The following is a 22,348-nucleotide window of genomic DNA, read 5'->3' as shown; positions in this document are numbered from 1 at the left end:
CCTCAGCAACTGCATTGAATATAAAATCATTTACAGGGATGGAGAAATGTAAGTTCTTTGATTGGGAAGTAGATGACTAGGAGCTCTGTTATGAATGTTTTTAATCTGAGGTGTCCATGAAACATTGAAGTAAAAATGCCAAGCTGAGAGTTGCATATGAGAACTCAGAAGTGAGTTTGGAGTTATCAATATTAATTTAGCAGTTAAAATATAGAAATTATAGATTAAAATGAGATTCAGTCTGGGAGATCTAGGTGTGACAATGGAATATTAAAAAAAATTAGTCCTAAAGTCAAGTGCAGATCTCATTTTTGTAAATATAGTAATAGAGAAAGCCATGCCTCATCTATAGTCAGGGTAAAGAATGAACATGTCAATTTTATTCTCTGCAATAGGAATGTTTGGGGTGTTTTAAGCAAGGGAGTGATATCTAATTTATATTTTTTAAAAATCTTAGGGAATTCATGTACTGGAATGGATCCAATGAGAAGAGAAGAAAATTATGCTAGATAGACTTCTAAGATGGCCTCTAAATATTGTTGTCTTCTACTGTAAATGTAGATATCTTAATCAAACACTAATCTAGGTAATATTGAGAAGGGGATTTTTAGATGACCTTGAAGCAGGGAGAATGTCTAGGTGGGGCTGACCTAATCAGGCGAGCCCTTTAAAAGTAAAGGAAAAAGAGATTTAAAGTATCGGGGCAGGACAGATTATGCAGCATTATGAAGATTTGAGAAAGCACGAAGCAAGAAATAAAAGTTGCCTCTGGGACCTAAGAGCTACCTGGCTAATAGCCAAAAAGGAAATGATGACCTCAGTTATAGAACTTTAAGGAATTGAATTCTGCCAGGATCAGTAATAAGCTTGGAAGTAGATTCTCCTTAAAACCTTCAGACTTGTATGCAGTCTATATATGGGTTTCATTTTTTGTGATACCCTGAGCAGAACCCTGTCATATCTTGCCAAACTTCTGACCTACAAATGTGAGAGCTAAAAAACAGATACTGTTTTAAGCAGCTAAGTTTGTGGTAATTTGTTACATAGCAAAAAATAGTGTATTTCTTTGCTAGAATTACCATAATCAAGTTCCTTAGACTGGGTGTCTTAAACAACAGAAATTTATTTTCTCCCAATTCTGGAGGCTAAAAGTTTGAGATCAAAGCATCAATTAAGATAATTTATTCTAAGGTCTTTTTCCTTGACTTGTACATGAACAAATCTGTGTCTTTATGTAATCTTCTGGGTTGGGACACAATTCAAAACATAATATAGAGGAAAACTCAGAGATTTTTGTGGTAGACTAGAAGAAAAATGATAGTACTTGGACAAAGATAATAGAGTTGGAGATAGCTAAAAGGGAATGAATTCATTCAAGACATATTTGTAAGCAACTTGTTCAGACTTACTTATAGATGGACTATGAAGGAAAGATTGAAATTATGAAGGAATGAACATTATTCTCTAAGCAACTAATAATGAAGGTAGTATCATTATCTGAGGGGGGAAGAGACTGGAGCAGTTAAGGGTTTTTCACAGGAAAATCAGAATTTTGTTTTGGTTGTGTCCAGTTTGAGGTACTTTTATTAGTGAAGATTCCAAGAAGGTACATGCATATGGAACTCAGAAAAAAAAGATAGGCTAGAAATATTAAGTTGCATACCATCAGCATTTAGGTGGTATAAAGGCCATGGGACAAGCATACACACACACACACACACACACACATTATGTGTGTGTGTGTGTGTGTGTGTGTAATGGAGTTTTATTCAGCCATAAAGAAGAAAACATGCAATTTTCAGGAAAATGGATGGAATTGTAGAGCATCAGGTTAAGCAACTGAGCCAGACTCAGAAAATCAAGGGTAATATTTTCATTTATATGTAGAAGATACAAAGAAAAAGGGGAAAAAAGTTAGAGAATATTAATGAAAATAGAAAGAAGACCAATAGGGTAGAGGAAGAAGATCATGGAAAAGGCAAGAAAGGTAATAGGGAATGAAATTGGCCACATTGTGTTATGTGCATGTACAAATATGCCACAATGATTTCCAGTGTTATGTTGACTGTTTTGCACAAACAACTGTTTTTAAAAATACATAATAAAAGTATATACACCATATTCTTGTTTGATCAATATGTAACTTTTAAAAATGTGTATAGTTAATTTTTAAAGATATTTTTAGTTATACATGGACACAATGCCTTTAATTTATTTGCTTATTTTTTTACGTGGTGCTGAGGATTGAACCCAGTGCCTCACATGTGCTAGGCAAGTGCTCTACCACTGAGCCACAACCACAGACCCTATAGTTATAATCCTGTTCGAAATAAATGTTGAGGTTTCTTTATAAGATTCAATAGTGACAATAAGGGATCCATAAGTGTATATGTGGTGGGGTGTTGAGCTGGAGGAAGAATATGGAGTAAAGATGGAGATAGATTTCAAGTATGAGATACTTGAAAGTAAGGCTAAATTATTCAGACATAATTATGCAGAAGAAGTGTAAGATACTAAATAGTTTGAAGCAAAAGGCTAGCCACAGAAAGAGTTCTCAGAAGATTAATCTGGTTCTGGTAGAATGACTAGTTGGGCAGAATAAGAGTTGAAAGAAAAATACATGAATTAAGAATTCAGTAGTGGAGAGACCAGTTTAAGGTTATTATAAGAATTCATGCAGTGCATATATACCACATGTTTTATACACAATGGAATATTACTCAGCAATAAAAGAAAATAAAATACTGGCATTTGCAGGTAAGTGGATGCAGTTGGAGAATATCATGCTAAGTGAAATAAGTGAATCTCAAAACACCAAATGGTGAATGTTTTCTCTAATATGTGGGTTCTAATTCATAGTGAGGTAGGGAGGGAGAACATGGGAGGAATAAACAAACTCTAGATACGGCAGAGGGATGGGAGGGGAAGAGAGGGGTCATGGGGTTAGAAATGATGGTGGAATGTGATGGACATCATTATTCAAAGTACATGTATGAAGACATGAATTGGTGTGAATATACTTTGTATACAACCAGAGATATGAAAAATCTGTACTCTATATGTGTAATATGAATTGTAATGCATTAAACTGCCACATATAAATACAAAAATTAACTAAAAAAAGAATTCATGCAAGATCATCCAAGAACAAGGATTCATGGTATTTCAGAAAAGTGGAAACAGGATTTTCCTGGTAAAAAAAGGGTCTAGTTTGACACAGAGAAGTTTCTTAAACAAATGGTCAATTGTCTTTCCTTTCCCTTGGACCATATCTCCAATTATTATGCCTATAAGATATAATAAAGTAAACACTTCCTTTAACCATGAAGCAACATAAGAGAACTAAATCTCTACCTGTCTCTCCTAATGAATTTTATATGAGATAAGCAAGTAACAGTCATGAAATATATGTCTTAGTAAGGTATCAAGAAGACAATTTATTTTGTGGACCCTATAGCTCCTGAAGTAAATAGCATTTCACAATGTCATTTTATTTATTTAATCATCAGACTTTTTCAGAAATTAATCAAATCTATTATAGTTCTTAGATATAAATCTTACTAAAATGACTTGTTTTTAATACACTGATAAGTTTGAAATAGAAGTTTATGGGCTGGGAATGTGGCTCAAGCAGTAACATGTTTGCCTGGCATGCGCGGTGCGCTGGGTTTGATCCTCAGCACCACATAAAAATAAAATAAAGATGTTGTGTCCACCAAAAACTAAAAAAATAAATATTAAAAAATTCTCTCTCTCTCTCTCTCTCTCTCTCTCTCTAAAAAAAAAAAAAAAAACAAAAACGAAGTTTGTGGTTGGCTTCTACTTACATGATATAAAAGGTTAGTGGGCTAGCATCCAAGGACTTTTATTGTCTTGCCACATTCATAAGAAGTCTGAGTCAAGACTTTACACATTCACCTCTTAAAAATGAAGTCCCAATATTTGTCTCCCCAGGCCAAACTGAGGCAATGGACCTTGAATCCAGTATGGCTGCTACTGTATTACAAGTGCAGGTTCTATTCCTCCCATAACTGGATACAAAAATACACAATCACCTTGGAAACTCTCAGGTTATAAAACCAACACAGCCATTCTTCTCTATCAACTATGGAGTCTCCTTCTTCTTCCTCCACTGGTACTAGGGAGGATCATATGTAGGCATTTAAGATTGCTTATGATTTACATTGATCTTCTCTGTTGTTGTGTACTTGGTAAATCCCCATTCATTCAAAGGAAAAAGAACTGACTTATAGGCACATCCCAGGAACTAGACATGTAATTAGAGTTACCTTCAAAGAACCTCCAAACAATATAGATTATCAAGACAATTTCCCATTGTGATGGTTGTTGTTTTTGAAAAGGAGCTTTTAAGAGAGAATATCTGTAGTTTGTTTATACCTAACATTACATTTTCTTTGTAATAATGCTGGGCACATTGCCATTTGATAAATATCACCTGTTGTTATAAAAGTAGAAGAATATAATCAATCTATTTTCCTTGTATATCTTGGTGATTTTTTCTGTGTTATCATCTTCTCCTCTATCATTTATATTAGAGTATTATAATTATTTATTCTTACTTGTATCCACCAACTGCAGACAGCTTATTGTTTCCATGCAATTTGAATACTCTGTACACTAGTTACAATTTTTATTAGGCAGTTGCCCTTTAAAACTGGGTCATTTTGTGCTCAGTAAAACCTGTTTTTAATGATCTTACCATACTAAATTTTGCTTTTCATTCTTTAAATAAATTTTATTTTTATTCTTTATTTTTATTATTAAACAAAACCTTGTTTATGAACCTTAACAGGACATGCACAATCAATATTTCAGGCTTATTAGTTTTTACTTATAGTTTTTACTTATGTATCTCTCAGTTACATGTTCTTCACTATTTTCATGAGCTTTCATTTATATAATTTCATTTTAAGTTAGATTTTAGTACGATAAAAGAGATTTAAGATGTAATAATTAACAAGCATTTGCAAAACTGCTTAAAACAGGGGAAATTACACAGGTTGTATATGTTCAACAATGTGGAGACTAATATATAGCACTTTCATATATTGGAATAATATGCAGTCTTTTATAAGAGTGAGAATTTGGGAGGCACAGGTAATTGGACCCAGGGGCTCTCTAACACTGAGTGATATCCCAAGCCCTTTTTAAAATTCTGATACAGGGCCTCACTAAGTTTCTGAGGCTGGCCTCAAACTTGCAATCATCCTGTTTCAGTCTTCTAAATCTCTAGGATTACAGGTGTGCTTGACTATGTCCAGGAAGAGTGAAAATTTTCAATACATTTATATAAAATTTGCACATGAGAAATTGGAGTAGAAAGAATTTGGGAGAATATTTGTATGCTTATGTAAAGATAAAATGTAGATATAAAACATTTAATATAAAAAGATATATATTAGATATAAAAAGAATACTCAGACAACTGCCAATCTTGTTCACTTTGGGGAAATGAGTTTGGAAATGATGAGGAAATTTCAGTTTTTACTGTAAGCACTGTTCTACTGTTGGAATATTCTGACAATATATATTGCTATTGTAGTGTAATAAATAAATGCTAAAAGAGAAAAGAAGGAAGAAAGGAAGAAAAGTGGGCCAACAGGAGATAAAGCTATATCATGTAGGGGCATCAAGAAATCTAATCACTACTACCTTCTTAATATATGGGATAGTAAATAGTTTAAATAATTCACCAATAGCTCATTGAATTATGTTTTCTGAGCATCAAACTTTTGAGAATTTTTTGAACATGGCAGTATTGAATGAGATGTTTAGTTTCCTTCCCAGCACTCATATTGAATTACTCTGATCACCAGTATTGTGCTAGGTACAAAGGGTGATACAGAAGTAGAATAAGACTGAAATCTTTTTTTAAAAGGAGAGCTAGCTTTCAAAATTTATTTGTTCACATTCAATTCAAAATTGTAACCTTTACAGATTCTTTGGTGTCCATATTCAGCACACAAAAATGTGAAAGACTATTCACAAATAAAACACATTAGTTCAAATGGGAAAAAATAACAATGACAACAATAAAACAACTTGAGATAGTGCACATTGTGACAGTTCTTCTTAAGGAGACAAGAGATTGACTGGGAAAATAAATAGAAGGACCTTTTGTAAAAGCAGCAGTGCTATGTCTTGTAAACTTCCTTTTTATATTACAGCAACATTTGAAATAAAATCCAAAGGGACTGGTGCTTACACTGCATTCATAAGCGAATAAAAGATTATATATCTTCAATTACTGTTGGTTCAGTTTTATTTTTGTTTTTAATTCATTGTGCAGCAGGTTTTAAAAAGTGTTTGGTTAGAGATTCTTACCGATTTAAATGATGAGTTAGATTTCTTACTTGCCAGGCATAGTGGTGCATGCCTGTAATTCCAGAATGTTGGGAGGCTGGGGCAAGAGGACTGCAAGTTAAAGTCCAGTCTCAGCAATTTAATGAGGCTCTAAGCAACTTAGTGAAGCCCTATCTCAAATTAAAATCAAAAAAATTAAAAAGGCTGGGGTTTTCACTCAGTGGTAAAGCAACCCTGGGTTCAATCCCTGGACCAATTAATTAATTAAATATAATACATAAATTAATTAAAAAGGACTGAAGTAGCTCAGTGGTAAAATGCACTTAGGTTCAGTCCCCAGTACCAAAAAAAAAAAAAAAAAAAAGTTTCCTTACCTGCATCATCACATTCTGCATCCATTGTGTTACTTTAAAAACTTAGATACCTCCCAGGAAGATCATATCCATGGGAAACCTGGGCAGCTGCAGAGGACTAAGGTGCAGTGATGCTGTAGGAAGGTGAAGGGCAAAGATGAGGATGAGGCAGGCATGCTTTTCAGTTTCCATGGAACTCCCCCTTCTACACGTTGCTAGGAGCCCCCAGGGCTCCAGCTTGGTCTTTTGTATGATTGTTCCTGTGACCAAGATAAAAATTGTATCCTTAAGGAAATATCAAACAGTTCTCTAGTATTACTTTCAAAAAAGGATCATAGCAGATTGAGCTGGAAGGATGTCACTAAGATGGTAGAGTAGGAGATAATCCCTTACCCTCCAAAAAAATAATAGAACACAGACAATTATCAACAAACCAAAAGAACTTTTAGAGAGCTAATTGGTCCATTAAAAAATCCATGGCAACACGACAGAACAAAACAATGGGGAACATCTACAGAGAAAGGATTTTTGGTGAAAAGGGCATACCTCAGATACCAGGAAATGAACAGAAACAAAGAAAAAAGGCAGAGGCTCTCTTTATCAGCAATGTGATAGGAACCACTGTGATCTCCTGCAGTCCACTCTACAGAGGTCACTGCATTTTTTTTTCTAATGAGGCATCCAACAAACATTCTAACCAGGGAATGCCAGAGAGGGAAACTACACTGTACCCACACCCCGCCCCCATAAAACAGCTGCTGCAGTGCTGCTTCAGGAAAGGAAACACCACCTTTCCCAATCCTGCACATGGGCCCCAAACCACCAAGCTACAGTGGCCACACTCCAGAACAGGGCTTTGTGCCTGCACTGGGCCCACCAATCTCAGACACAAAGCAAACAAGTCACTCTCTACAACCTGGAACCAAGGTCTCCACAAACATTCCTACACTCCCAACACCAGCTCAGATGTCATAGAAACCTAGACACCACCTGATCCCATATCAACTGTAACTCTGCACACACCTAAGCTCCCATTCTAAGTTTCTCAGTTGCTTCACAAGCATCCTGCCTCACATACTGTAATCGCCATGACAATGGGGTTGCTTATGCCTCAGGTCACCAGTGCTTTTACGAACCCAGAACACAGAGCCATAATTCCTCTAGATGGGCCCATGCTTCAGACCTCAGTTTTGTGACAGCTCTGTGGGTGCCATTCATCAGACATCAGTGCCACCGCCACTAGCAGTGGGCCTGAAAATCAGCCAAGTGCCAAGAAGGACCCTCTTAGCCACAAATTCCCTGGAGTATGAAAAATAGATTAGAAAGACTTTAATACTTACCAATATCAAAGACACCAACAACCGGGCTGGGATTGTGATTCAGTGGTAGAATGTTCACCTAGCACATGAGAGGCTCTAGGTTCAATCCCCAGCAACACATAAAATAAATAAAATAAAAGTATTGTGTCCCACTACAACTAAAAAATAAATATTAAAAAAGACACCAACCACCATTGCTGCTGCTGCAGACATCCACAGCTTCAGCCACTGAGGATCTGTGCATTCTTCATTAACATTAATCTCAGCTGAGAAAGCTGCAGAGAGACTTCACAACTCTCACCTCACTGTCTGAACAGCCACATCTCATGCAGCCAGGATCTTCACATTCTTTAGCAGGAGAAAGTTGTTCCGTGTTGAAATTATCTCATAAAGTCTGAGAGAGGTAATGTGCACCTGTAATTCCAGCTATACAGGAGACTAAGGTAGGGAATTGCGAGTTCAAAGCCAGATTGGACCACACATAAAGACCCTGTCTCAAAAAGCAAAAACAAACAAAAACCCATAATGCTAAATTAATGCAGTGGAAAAGCTCTGTGACATCAATCTAGGCAATGCTTTTTTTGGGTATGGCCTCTGAAGCAGAGCAAGAAAAACAAAAATACATAAGTGGATTTACATCAATTTAAAAAGCTTTTCCACAACTGTATAAACAACCAACACAGTAAAAAGACAACCTATAGACTGGGAGAATATATTTTCAAACCATACATCTGATAAGGAGTTAATATCAACAGTCTATGAGGAACTCAAACAAGTCAATAGTAGTAAGAAAACAAATACCCCAATTAAAAATGAGCAAAGGACCTGAATAGACATTTTTTAAGAAATGACATACAATTTCCCAACAGCTATATGAAAAAAAAAATGTTGACACCACTAATCATCATGGAAATGCAATTTAAAACCACAATAAAATATCATTTCACAACTGTTTTGGATGATGATCATTAAAAAGTATAAAACAGAGCAAATAGTGATGATGTGGATAAAAGAGAACACTTTCAGGCCAGGGTTGTGGCTCAGTAGTAGAGCACTTGCCTAGCATGTTTGAGGCACTGGGTTCGATCCCCGGCACCACATAAAATAAAGGTATTGTGTCCACTGCAACTAAAAATATATTTTAAAAAGAGAACACTTTCATATTGATGATGGTAATGTGAATTACTACAGCCATTATGAAAATTCTTATGGAATTTCCTGGAAACATTGAAGAAAAAACTACCATATGACACAGTAATCCCACTTTTGTATATATGTCCAAAAGATATGAAATCAGTATTTTACAGAGATAACTTAATTTCCATTTTAAATTTCAGCATCATTCACAATAGTCAAGATATTATATCAAGCTATATAACCATCAAGAGATGAATTAGAAAAATGTGGTACATATGCATTTGTTAGTCATTTTTCTCTCATTATAATGAAGTACCTTACACACGCTACTTATTAAATAAAGAAATGTTTATTACCTAACAGCTTTAGAGGTTAAAATTCTAAGATCAGGTATCCTCTTTTGTTTTCCCTATTGTGAGGTCATGGGTAGTGGCACATCATAGCAAGAGTATGAGTAGTAGAAAAACATACCTTGAACCCTGGTTGGGAATAGAGAGAGAAAAAAAAAGAGGAAAAGAGAAAGAAAATGGTCCCACAATCACTTTCGAAGGCATGACTTAAAGATTTCCCACAGGCTCCAATTCCTAAAGTTTTCACTACCTTCCAATAATGCCACTTTGGGTACCAAACCTTCAACATACAGGCTTTTGTGGGACATTGATGATCCAAAGCATATCTGTACACAATGTAGTACTACTTAGCCATTAATAAGAAGGAAATTCTGTCATTTGTAGCAACATAGATGAACCTAGAGGACATTAAGTAGAATAAACGGGGCTCAGAAAAATGATTCTACAAGACCTCATTTATATATAAAATTTAAACAGTTGATCTCACAGAAGCATATAATTAGAATTATAGTTACCAGAGTTAGGGGTGTTGAGGTAGATAGTGGTTAAAGACACAAAACTTATATAGAAGGTATCAGGAGGTCCGTTGAACATCATGGTGACTATGGCTAATATGTAAAGGAGGAAAATTATAACCCTTTTCCCACTGGCAACCATGATATCAAAATGAAAGGAAATTATTTCAGGATGAAATTGATATAGTAGGGAACAGATTACAGAGACTTCCCAAATGGAATCACTCCACACTTCTGGATTTTTAAAATGAGATAATAAATGTATTTTATGCCAGTTTGGGTCAGGTTTCCAGTTAAAATTGTTTTAGCATACAATATAAAAAGCTCTCTCTAGGGAATGTTGGTATTATAAAATGTTTATTTGCTGTGCTTGCTTCAGATTTCTAAATGTTTTACAGTAAATATAAAATGCTACTAAAATTAACAAATAAAAATAGATATTATTTTAAAGTAATATTTGTTACTGTAGAGTAAATATATGCTTATTTTAGAAATTATGGTAAACAGAAAAACAATGGAAATAAAAATTTCTTGTATACCTATTACTTGAAAATAATATGTTATTTTGTCCTAGTCTTCTATGTATGCATTTTTTTACCAAAATGAGATCACACGTTATATAAATTGTTTTTCACTTATTATTTAATGAACATTTTCCATTAAATACTTTTCTATAGTAAATTAATTATTATATAAAAGTTAATCATATGGATATACCAATACATACTGGTTGGATATTTATATCGATCTTGTAATTATATATATTTTTGAACAATTGCAAGTCATTTAGACTTGTTTGGATCAGTCTTTATTTCTTAATTCTCTAGATTATCATTTATTATAAAATTGAACATACATGAAAAGTATAAAAATTATATACACTTACTGTAATGAATAATTACAAAAAGAAGCACTCATATGACCATCACTCAAGTTAAGAAACAGAGTGATATCAGAACCTTCAAAGTCCTGCATGTGTCCTAATCATATCTCTATTTCTCCTTGAGTAAACCATTAGCCATCATTAAAGTGCAAGTTGTAGGCCCCTGTTGGTCTCTCTCTTTACTCTTCCACCACGTCATCCATTCCAACATGTTATAATGCAGCAACAAAGCCCTCTATATATGCCAGCAACTTTGGGGGGGGTGTGCTGGCAATCAAACCCAGGAATTTACACATGCTAAATAAGTGGTCTACCCAATGGTACACCCCTCCCCATGAAGCAGATTCTTCTTAAGATGTCATTGGATAAAAATGGATGCCATTATATCCAGATGCTTGATGATGTTGATGAGTTCAACTATGTTCTTACTGATTTTCTACCTGCTGGATCTGTCCATTCCAAGAGAGGGCTATTGAAGTCTTCACTCATAATAGTGGATTTTCCTAGTTTTGGTCTGAAATATTTTGACTTTCTGTTGTTACGTACATATATATTGATTGAGTATTGTGATGTCTTCTTGAAAGATTGATTCCATAATCATTATGCAATTCTATTCTCTTTTTAAATTTATTTATTTATTTTTCTTTATTTTTTATTCTAATTCATTATATATGACAACAAAATGCATTACAATTCATATTACACATATAGAGCACAATTTTTCATATCTCTGGTTGCATACAAAGTATATTCACACCATTCATATCTTCATATATGTACTTAGGATAATAATGTTCATTCTTTATCTCTAGTGAATTCCCTTGCCCTGAAGTCTGCTCTGTCTGAAATTAATATAACTCTTGTCTATTTTCTTTTGATTAGTGTTAGCATGGTGTATCTTTCTTGATTCATTTGACTTTAATCAATATTTATTTTTAGTTGTATTTTAAATATTTATTTATTTATTAGTTGTAGTTGGACACAATATTTTGTTTATTTATTTTTATGTGGTGCTGAGGATCAAACCCAGGGCCTCACATGTGCTAGGCAAATGCTCTACTGCTGAGCCACAACCCCCGCCCCTGTGTCTTTATTTTTAAAGTGAATTTCTTATAGACAACATATAATTTTTGATTCATTTAACAATCACTCTCTTTTAGCTGGTACATCTATACCATAGATGTTCAAAGTGATTGTTGATAAAATTAGATTAATATTTACCATATTGTTCCTGTTTTCTATTTTTTTTTTTTGCTTCTGTCCTGTTTCTATTTTTGTCTTTCACTTTTCCCTTTCTTAATTTTAATTTAGCATTTTATATGACTCAATTCTCTCTCTCTCTCTCTCTCTCTCTCTCTCTCTCTCTCTCTCTCTCTTTTATGCTAGGGATTGAACTCAGGGCCTTGTACATGCAAGGCAAGTACTCTACCAATTGAGCTATATCCCCAGCCCATCAATTTTCCCTCTTTTGTTTTTGAAATTTTTATTTTTAATTTTTTGTAATGCTGGAGATCGAACCCATGGCATTATGTGTGGTAGAAATGTGCTGTACCATTGAGCTACACTCCCAGCCCCCCCTCTCTTTACTTTCTAAAGTCTTTTTTATTGATATATATTGAGCATACAGAATAGTAGGTTTCATTTTGGCATATTTGAACATGTATATGACATAATTTAATCTATTTCATTCCCCCAAAACTCTGCTTCCTCTCATTCTCTCCCCCTATTTCCTTCATCTGCACTAATGGTATTCTTTCCACATTTATTAGGATTTCCCTACCTCCTGTAGCTTCCATATATGAGAGAAAACATGGCATTTGTCTGTCTGAGTCTGGCTTATTTACATAACGTGATGATCTTCATTTCCATCCATTTTCTTGCAAATGACATAATTTCATTCCTTTTTATGGCTGAATAAGACTCCATCATCTATGTATCTATCTCTCTATTTCACATTTTCTTTATCCATTCATCCATTAACAGATACTTAGGCTGATTTCATAATTCAACTATTGCATGTTTTTTTGTTGTTGTTTTATTTTTGTTTTTGTTTTGTTTTTGGTACTGGGGATTGAATCCAGGGGTGCTTAACCACTGAGAAACATCCCCAGCCCAGCCTTCCCTTTTTGGGAGGGTACCAGGTATTGATATTGAACTCAGGGGCACTCTACCACTGAGCCACATCCTCAGCCCTATTTTGTATTTTGTTTAGAGACAGGGTCTCTATTGGGATTCTTTCCTCAGTTGTGTCCAGTTTATCAATGAGCCTATCAAAGGCATTCTATTTATTTATTTAGTATGGGGATTGAATTCAGGGGCACTTAACCACTGAGCCACATCCCCAGCCCTTTTTGATATTTTATTTAGAGATAGGGTCTCACTGTGTTGCTTAGGGCCTCGCTAAGTTGCTGAGGCTGGCTTTGAACTCATGATCCTCCAGCCTCAGCCTCCTGAGGAACTGGGATTTCAGGCATGCATCATGGTGCCTGGATCAAAGGCATTCTTCATTCCTGTTACAGTGTTTATTATTTTTAGCATTTCTTTCTTTTTCATGGAATTTCTTTCTCACTATTTAAATCCCAACATCTGTTTTTGCATAATGTCTACTTTATCTATTAGAGTCCTTAGAATATTACCCATAGTTATTTATATTCATGACCTGATAATTTCAATATGACTGTCACTTCTGAGTCTGGTTCTGATGCTTGCTCTGTGTTTTTTCTTATGTTTTTATCAATGCAATATATATATATATATATATATATATATATATATATATATATATATAATGAGGTTCATTTTGACATATTCATAACTGCATATAACATAATTTGCTCCATTTCAGTCACCAGAATTTCCCATTCCCTTCCCCCAACCCATTTCCTGAAGCTGTCCCTCTGTTTTACTGTTCTTCATTCTATTTATTTAATGTTTTCAATTGGTTAATTATAGTTATACATCAAAGTAGAATTCATTGTGATATACTCATGCATGCACATAGTATAATTTGATCAATTTCATCCTACATACAGTTCCTCCCCCTTTGCTCTGTTCTTCTGTCATTTAGTATGCTGTTGGGGCTGGCCTAAAATGGCTATAGTTAGAGCCCCTCACTTAGGCTTCTGTAGGGCTATGTTATTTTAAATATGTAGACAAGGTCATGAATCAGTTATGTTATGGTTAGTGTGTAGTCAAGGTCATAAGTACTCTGATTCAGTGTATGTATGCAAGGTTATAAACATTTGCTTGTGAACATGTGCCCACTTATGTAACCTCTTGGCAGTGCCTCCTTTGGCTGCATATAAAAAGGCCTATGGAAAAGACTGGCAAAAATGGAATTGGCCGGGGGCTGAAGCTAATGTTAGAGGCTAGAGACTGTTGCCACATCTGAATAAAGCATATCTGCTCTCTTAGTAATGTCTTGCACCTTCTTCCACATGCTGGGATCCCGAATCTGTTTCCTGGATCTGAGCCCCAGCTGGACAATTGGCATAATTCACAGTATATTCCACAGGTGAGAATTGCATCAACCCTGGAGGACAGGAGGAACCTGTGGCCACCAAGTAGCCTGCAGCACTCAGTTTCCAAGGTTCTATTAATAGAACTCCTGTGTAGAGTTGGGATACAGTGATTGGATTCCTTAGAAGCATAAAGAAAACTTCTTACTGCCATGCAGTGAACATGGACCTGGCAAAATGAACTGTGAACTGAGCAGTGGAACCCCGGCATCAACCTGCAGCCAAGAACAATGATGGCAGTGGCAGTGCAGATAAAAGGAAAAATGGACTGAGGAGTCACACACATGGCTGTTGGTGCCATAAGATAAATTTTTCTTACAATTTTGAATGCAAAAATTGATGCAGCTTTACCAGATTGCTAAGATGAGGGAGTTGTAAGATAAGAAAGAGACCTTAGAAACCAGAGTATGGTCGCTGGAGGAAGACCTCTGCACCTTGAAGATACCCTCAAATTCCCTCATAGTGTTGATGGAGTTCCAGGAGGAGAAGGAAGATTAACATCTGCAAGCCTGGCCAGTGGTAATACAGAAAATGAAACAGCAGCAACTGATGGCTCCAATGGGCAGCCACAGGCAGGGATGGCCCAGGTAACCAAGTTCACTATGGTGTACCTATAAAGCAGAGTTGATGGACTTGGAAAAATAATTTAGACAAAGGCCAAGAGAACCCCTGGCCACTTTGTTGTTCTGCCTGTGAGATTTAGGGGTTTCAGGAGCCAACAGGGCCAAGACACCCCATGTCATACTTGTTATTGATCCTGCACAACCTTGTGACTTAGATGTGCTAGGAATTGGCAGGGAAAAAATTAGCCCAAGTATGCCAGGAGCTAGCACTGACCAAGAGAGAGCTTAGATGTACTAGAAGCCAATAAAAAAGAGAGCCTAAGTGTATTAGGAGCTGGCAGAGATAAGAGACTTTAGGAGGTCTGGGGACCTATTACTTATGTAAGTGAACAAGAAACAAGCCCATACCTCAGAGGTAAGTCACCTATACTGTGCAATGTTTGGTACACTGATGACTCCAGTCATGGACAACTCTCTGTGTGGATGGCAATGGCTGTGGAGAACCAGACGCTCTTTTGTTTGATAATGGTACAAGACAAAGTCACCAGTGAACCTAACTATACACCGACCGGATGGTGGTAGTAAATGAAGCATCCCCGTACTTATACTTGTGCTGTGTATTAGGGGCAAGTTCTGTGGCAGGACCTCTGGGAGCTAGATCACCAGGAACAGGCAACTATAGGGCATGTTACTGGCCATGCTCCCTGACTATCCCAAAGGATAATTAAGCAGAAGTTTTAGTTAGGGTGCAGTGGTTAGAGCAGGTGCCTCCCACTGGCCTGGCAACTTGGCTGCATCACCGCCTACAGCATGCAGATATAAAAACTATGTGGAATGTAGTCAAACAATGAGGTCTGCTTTAATGTGGAATTCCCTGGTAGAGGCCTGCGAGGCATGTGTGCTTTATATTCAGGAACATCCATATCGTTGATGCTCTGGAGCCACTGATGGATAGGTAATATGTGGACACATCTCTTTGACACAATGGCAGGTTGACTACATTGGCCCATTACTGAGGTCAAAAAGGGCCATGTTTGCCTTGATGATAGTTGATACAACTACAACTATATTGCCCAGTGGTCAAGTGAAGCAGCATACTATGATTCACACCTTGACAGTGTTGACAACGTTGTACAGCCAGTGCATTACAATAGAGCATGACCAAGGTACTCATTTTACAAGTCAGGATGTGCAACAATGGATAATTCAGCTATAGATTCAATAGAAGGTTTATGTTCCATATCACCCACAAGCTGAAGAAATAATAGAGATATGATGGCCTACTTAAGCAAGAACTTAGGACTGCAGTCAACCCACCTTCTATGAAGGGGTGAGTACAGAGCCTGTGGGCAGTTGTGAGAGCTCTGACTGAGCATACCCAGTGAGGGGGATTAACTCCTACGGAAGCGCTGCTGCATTGCACAGCAGCACCAATACAGGTCCAGGTGATAACAGAGGATGTTGTACTTAAGCCTGGGTTTGGGAAACAATGAAATATTCTTTTGTCACTTCCGCTGGATTAAATAGGGGTAAACTGTGGATTGGACATGGCCCTGGACAATAAAGGCCCTCCAACTTTGTTGGGAAACCCTGTTAGCCCATGGGGAAGAGGTTTGGAGTGTAGGAGTGTGATCTCCTTGTAATGCCATGGGTACCTAATTAATGTCTCTCCCTTGAATGTGTCACTTGGCTAGGTATTATGGATGGGACATGGATTTTAAAGGGAATTTCCCTTTGGCCTATTATGAGTTCCCTGGTGCTGGTGCACACTGAGCCTGCTGAAGTTCAGGAACAACCTGTATGGGTATGGTATCACCACCCAGGGAAACCACGACAGGTGGCCATGTGCTTTCCTGGGATTCAAAGCTGGCATGCATTCTCACAAATGGACATGATTTACATGTGCTAGTGCCTGTAACTGTTTTGTCCTTCCATCTGTAGGTGTGTTCTTGCCAACACCATTTTGAACTGGGTATAAACCTATGCCAGAGTAGCAAACACCTCTGACTGCTGGGTATGCACTAAAGTGCCTGTAAGTTCTGCAGCTGAAATTCCCTAGCAAATTCAGACTATGTCCTTAGATAACTGGATGTGGCTTGAAAAGACTTTTGCTGCTATCTCAATATGGTATAGAACTGGAAATAGTTTTTAGTAATCTTAAGTGATGGGACTTGTTTCTTGATTGTGTGTTTTTTCAGCTTGTATTGTTATTGTAGCCTACAGATTTGCAGGGCTCTGGCCTCTTCACTAAGGGATGATTGCTGAAGACTTCATATGCATAGATTGTACCCCAGGAATCCCAAAGGAGTGGTTTGTATGGCAGGCTCAAGATGGAAATATTTAGTTTAGATTCCCTTAAGGAGGCTTCTGGAGAGCAATGTTATGTTTAGAATATGTAGCTAAGGTCATGAATCAGCTATGTTATGGTTAGTGTATAGTCAAGGTCATAAGCACTCTGATTCAGTGTATGTATGCAAGGTTAAAAACATTTGCTTATGGGGCTGGGGATGTGGCTCAAGCGGTAGCGCGCTCGCCTGGCATGCGTGCGGCCCGGGTTCGATCCTCAGCACCACATACAAAGATGTTGTCTCCGCCGAAAACTAAAAAAAAAATATTAAAAAATTCTCTCTCTCTCTCTCTCTCTCTCTCTCTCTCTCTTTAAAAAAAAAAAAAAAAAAAACATTTGCTTATGAGCATGTACCCACTTATGTAACCTGTTGACAATGTGCCTTTTTTGTTTGGTTGCATATAAAAAGGCCTATGGAAATGACTTGGGGGACAAAGTTGGAATTGGTTGGGGTGGAAGATGAAGCTAGAAGTTGGAGGGTGTTACCACCTCTGAATAAAGTATGTCTACTATCCTGTGTTTTGCATCTTCTTCCACATGTTGGGATCTAGAATTTGTTTCCAGTGTCTGAGCCCCCAACCAACATATGCCTTATAATTTTGTCATGATGATCAAACACTATGTAATGGGTAGAAAGGACTTCTATCAATTGGTCTTTAATAATGTGGTAACATGTGCATGATGAGGAAAAAATATACAGTTCTATGGTCAAGTTTCAGTGTTTTTATTAAGTTTTTCTTTGGAACATAATCTTTACAGTGCTTCTCAGTCTCACTCCCCCTTAGATAGGACAGGATGGTTAAGGAGGCTGCAATTTTCTATTTCCCTTCGTCCTCGTAGAATACCAGAGAGCACCAGAATTTGCTATTTCTCTTCTTCAAATGAAAGACTAGAGATAACTGGAGTTGAGTATCTACCTTCCCCCAGAAAAGTTAAGCTTTTATATAACTGTGGCTGGTGAGGCTCTGGTCCAATAGTTTCTCCTGAGAACAGAACCTATTAAGAAGAACTGAATTCCCTGGAATATTTCAAATAGTTCCTTTTCTCCTTCCACTGCCAGAAGCATGAGAAAATTTTTCCCTGATATTCACTGTGAAAAATTGGTAGAGCTTCAGTTGGTAAAACATAGAATTGTGAGTGCCCCATATGATTGGGTCCCCTTGGAGCTTTTAACTATCAGACTTGTACACCCTGAACCTACAGCAATTCATCAATCACAGTTCAGTTTTCCTACCCCAGTGCTGACTTCCATGGAAATTTCTGCTCATGGATTTCTGCTCTGGCAAATTGTGATTTTTTTTTCTATCTACCTGTCTAGTTTTAGAGCATTGGTTTACCTTATATCCTTACTTCTCTTAGGAATCTAAGAAGAATTTCTAATTTTTCAGTTTGTTCAAGTTTTTACTTGTTGTTCAAACAGAGGAGCAACTTCCAAGCTCCTTATATGTAAAGTTAAAAAGTGGAATTCCAAGATCATTATATAATTTTTATCCAACAATTGTTTTTTCCTGTAAAAGCTGTGTGTGTGTATGTGTGTGTATGTGTAGCCTTGAGGGCCTAAAGGTCACTGTAATAATTTCTCTAGCATCCTACTATAAAGAGGATCATAAATGATATTTTTTTCTAAAAAAGGCATGGCTAGGTTCCAATAAAATTGTAAAAATGTACTTGGTATATAGCTCACTGGTAGAGTATATACTTATCATGTACAAGGTCCTGGGTTTGATCCACAGCAATGTGTACATGTACACACACATATTGAAAATTATTAGTGGGCTAGAATTTGCCAATGAACTGTTTGTCAAATCCTGTTTTAATTGATCATTGCATGAATTATATGGATTACTTTTGAAATGTTAAATCAATTTTGGATTTTTGGGATAAAGTAGAGTTGGTCATGATGAATTATTACCTTATTATTAATATTTAATTTAGTTTTCTTATTTTTCATTTAGGATTTTCTGTCTAGGTTCAATAATGGATTTTCTCTGTAATTTTCTTTGTCATACTATTCCTTTTTATACCTTTATTTTATTTATTTATTTTTACGTGGTGTTGAGGATCAAACCCAGGCCCTCACATGTGCTAGGCAAGTGCTCTACCACTGAGCCACAACCCCAGCCCCTGTCATACTATTCTTGTCAGATTTTATCATGCTTACAACTGCCTTCTTAAAACATGTGACTGGGAAGAAAAAAAAACTTTCATATATTATTTTAATTCTTTCTTCCTTGAATATTTGCTAGAATTTGCTTATGAAGCCATTCTGTCCTGCAATATCTTCATGATAAGAATTTTTTTTAAATTCATAATCAAATCCTCTAATGGTCATATTTGTGTTTTCTGTTTCTTCTTCTTTTTTCTTTTTTATTTTTTTCTGTGTGTGTGGTAGTGGGATTTGAACCCAGGACCTCACATATGCTAGGCAAGTGCCCTGCCACAGAGATACATCCCAGCCTTTATAAATTTATTTTTGATTCAGGGTCTCACTAAGTTGCTCAAGATGGCCTTAAACTTGTGATTCTCTTGTGTCAGCCTCCCAACTAACTAGGATTACAGGCAGAGCAGACAACAGGACTCCTCCCACTGGGGACCAGAAACAAAAGCTAGTACAGATCTTTGTTTCAAAGCCTAGTCAGGCTTAGCACTATGAAATCAAGTACCTACTAGAAAGTGAAGTTAGGCCTAGGTGTGCCCCTGACATTGTGCAGGTCCTTGAATCTGTGAGACTTAGGCATGATTCATGTTAGCATCAGTTCAGGTAGCCAAAGGTCTGCTTTCACCAACAGTACCACAACCTCAGGCAGCATAAACTGGTACAAGACCCCATTTTCTAGGGTAGAACTGGGTAGTAAGAACAAGACTTTGTCCTGGAATTATAGTGCAGGCCCAGTGAAATCTAACACTTGGAAGATCCTAAGTGCCCTTACCCTAGACATGCCTGTTTTCAAAGTGTCTGGAAGAGCTTTTGTAACCCAAGTCTTTTAAAATTATGTTCCATCTAGCATCACCTAGAGTTGGTTGCAGTTATCCTGGACCAAAAGTTCACCTTAGCACCAGGGATCCCACAGTTGTGTCTGTCTCAGTCCTAATCCAGTGTTATGCTCGTATTGGTGAGCTGTGAGCTAAGGGTATGACACAGCTTGGTATGAGTGTGACATATGAGCCTGGGTTTTGATCCATACATGACAACTCTGCTCAGAGCTACGTAGAATCCTATGTAGTGCCTGACCACAGAATAGAAACTATGGAAGAGGCATCTAAGCTTAGTTTGGTCCCAGGGAGAGGCTTGTGGGGATAGATTACTTTCTCTAGGTACTCTTCTGTTTCTTTCTGAGAAGTGTATCAACTGAGTATAACATCTGAGATTGCCATCTAATACTAATGCAATGACAACACCCCCACAGCAGAATCCTGAAAAATCTAGACCTGGATTCCATTTAGTGTTAAAATAGTGGAAGTGACTACAGGCCCAGAGAAAATAAGCAAGCTGTTTAGAATTTCTGGAAAGAAAGGCAAAAACAAAACCATGTTAGAAAGACTGAAATAAAGAGCTGTTCTTTTCTTGTTCCAGGTTATGTTGCATGCCAACCAGCATCAGGAGCTTTCAGGAAACCATGACCTCCCCAATTACACATAATAATGTGTCAAAAAACTGACCAGGAAATTACAGTATGGGAAAACTCTCAGAGAATTTAAAACGACTGTTTTAAGAAAACTCAATGAGCTTGAAGAAAATATAGATAAACATTTAAAGACTCTAACAGAGAAATTTAATGAAGAGAGGGAATCAATTTAAAATATCAAACATAAATTTTTAGCTGAAAAAATAGACTCTTGCAGAATTAAAAATGTAATAGAAGTCATCAAATGCAGAATAAATCAAACAGAAGAGATTAGTGAGCTCAAAGACAAGCTACTTGAAGATAAAGAGATGGAGGAGAAAAAAGAATAAAGAATAATAAATAAAGCTTGGGGACAGTATTAAAGAAGCAAATATTGGGGTTATTGGGGTTCAAGAAAAACTTGAGAATGTGAAAGAGTTAGAAAGTTTATTTATGGAAATAATAACAGAAAATTTCCAAACTTAGAGAAAGATACAAATACCCAAGTACAGGAAGGTCAAAAGTCACCAGTCAAGTTTAATTCAACTGAGTTTACCCCAATACATTTTCTGCATCAATATTTACAGCAGCACAATATAAAATAGCTAAGCTTTAACCAACCTAGGTGCTCTTCAACAGATGAATGAATAATGAAAATGTGCTATATTTACACAACTACTCAGCCATAAAGAAGATTGAAATTACAACATTTTCTGGTAAATGGGTGGGACTGGAGACTATCATGCTATGTGAAATAAAACAGACCCAGAATTCAAAGGTTGAATGTTTTCTCTGATATTAAGAAGCTAGTCCAAAATAAGGAGGGAAAGAGAGAGAAAGATGAGGGAATTTTATCAAAATATAAGAAAGATTGGTAAGTTAGATGAAACAGATTGAGAGGGCAGGAGGAGGGATGGGATAAGTGAAAAACAGTGGAATGAATCTGACCTAACTTTCCTGTATACATATTTGAATATAACACAGTGAATCTCACCACCATGTATATCCACAAGATACTAATTTTAAAATACTATAAGTAAATAGCAGAAATATCAGTAGAGTAGAAGGACGGGGACAGGAGGAGGGAGGAGAGGACGGAAAGGGGAAGTATTGAAGAATGAATTAGAACAAATTATATTCCATGCTATTATAATTATGTCAAAATAAATTCTAATGCTATGTATAACTAAAAAAGAACCAATTAAAAAACAGAACTAAAATGGGTAAAAACGAACAACAAATAGTTCAAGTGAAAACTAAATAATATGATGTAAATTGTGAGAAGTTTTAATCAACATCTTTTCTGTTTTCCCCAAGGAGAGGTAGAGAGAATAGAGCAGAAGCAATATTAGAAAGGTAGTGACTTAGCATTTTTGAAAACCAATAAATCTGATGCAGGAAATTTAAAAAATACCAAAATCTGTGAATGCAGTT

This window comes from Marmota flaviventris, chromosome X (genome assembly GCF_047511675.1).
Source record: "Marmota flaviventris isolate mMarFla1 chromosome X, mMarFla1.hap1, whole genome shotgun sequence".
NCBI lineage: Eukaryota > Metazoa > Chordata > Mammalia > Rodentia > Sciuridae > Marmota > Marmota flaviventris.
This window is presented reverse-complemented; position numbering follows the sequence as displayed.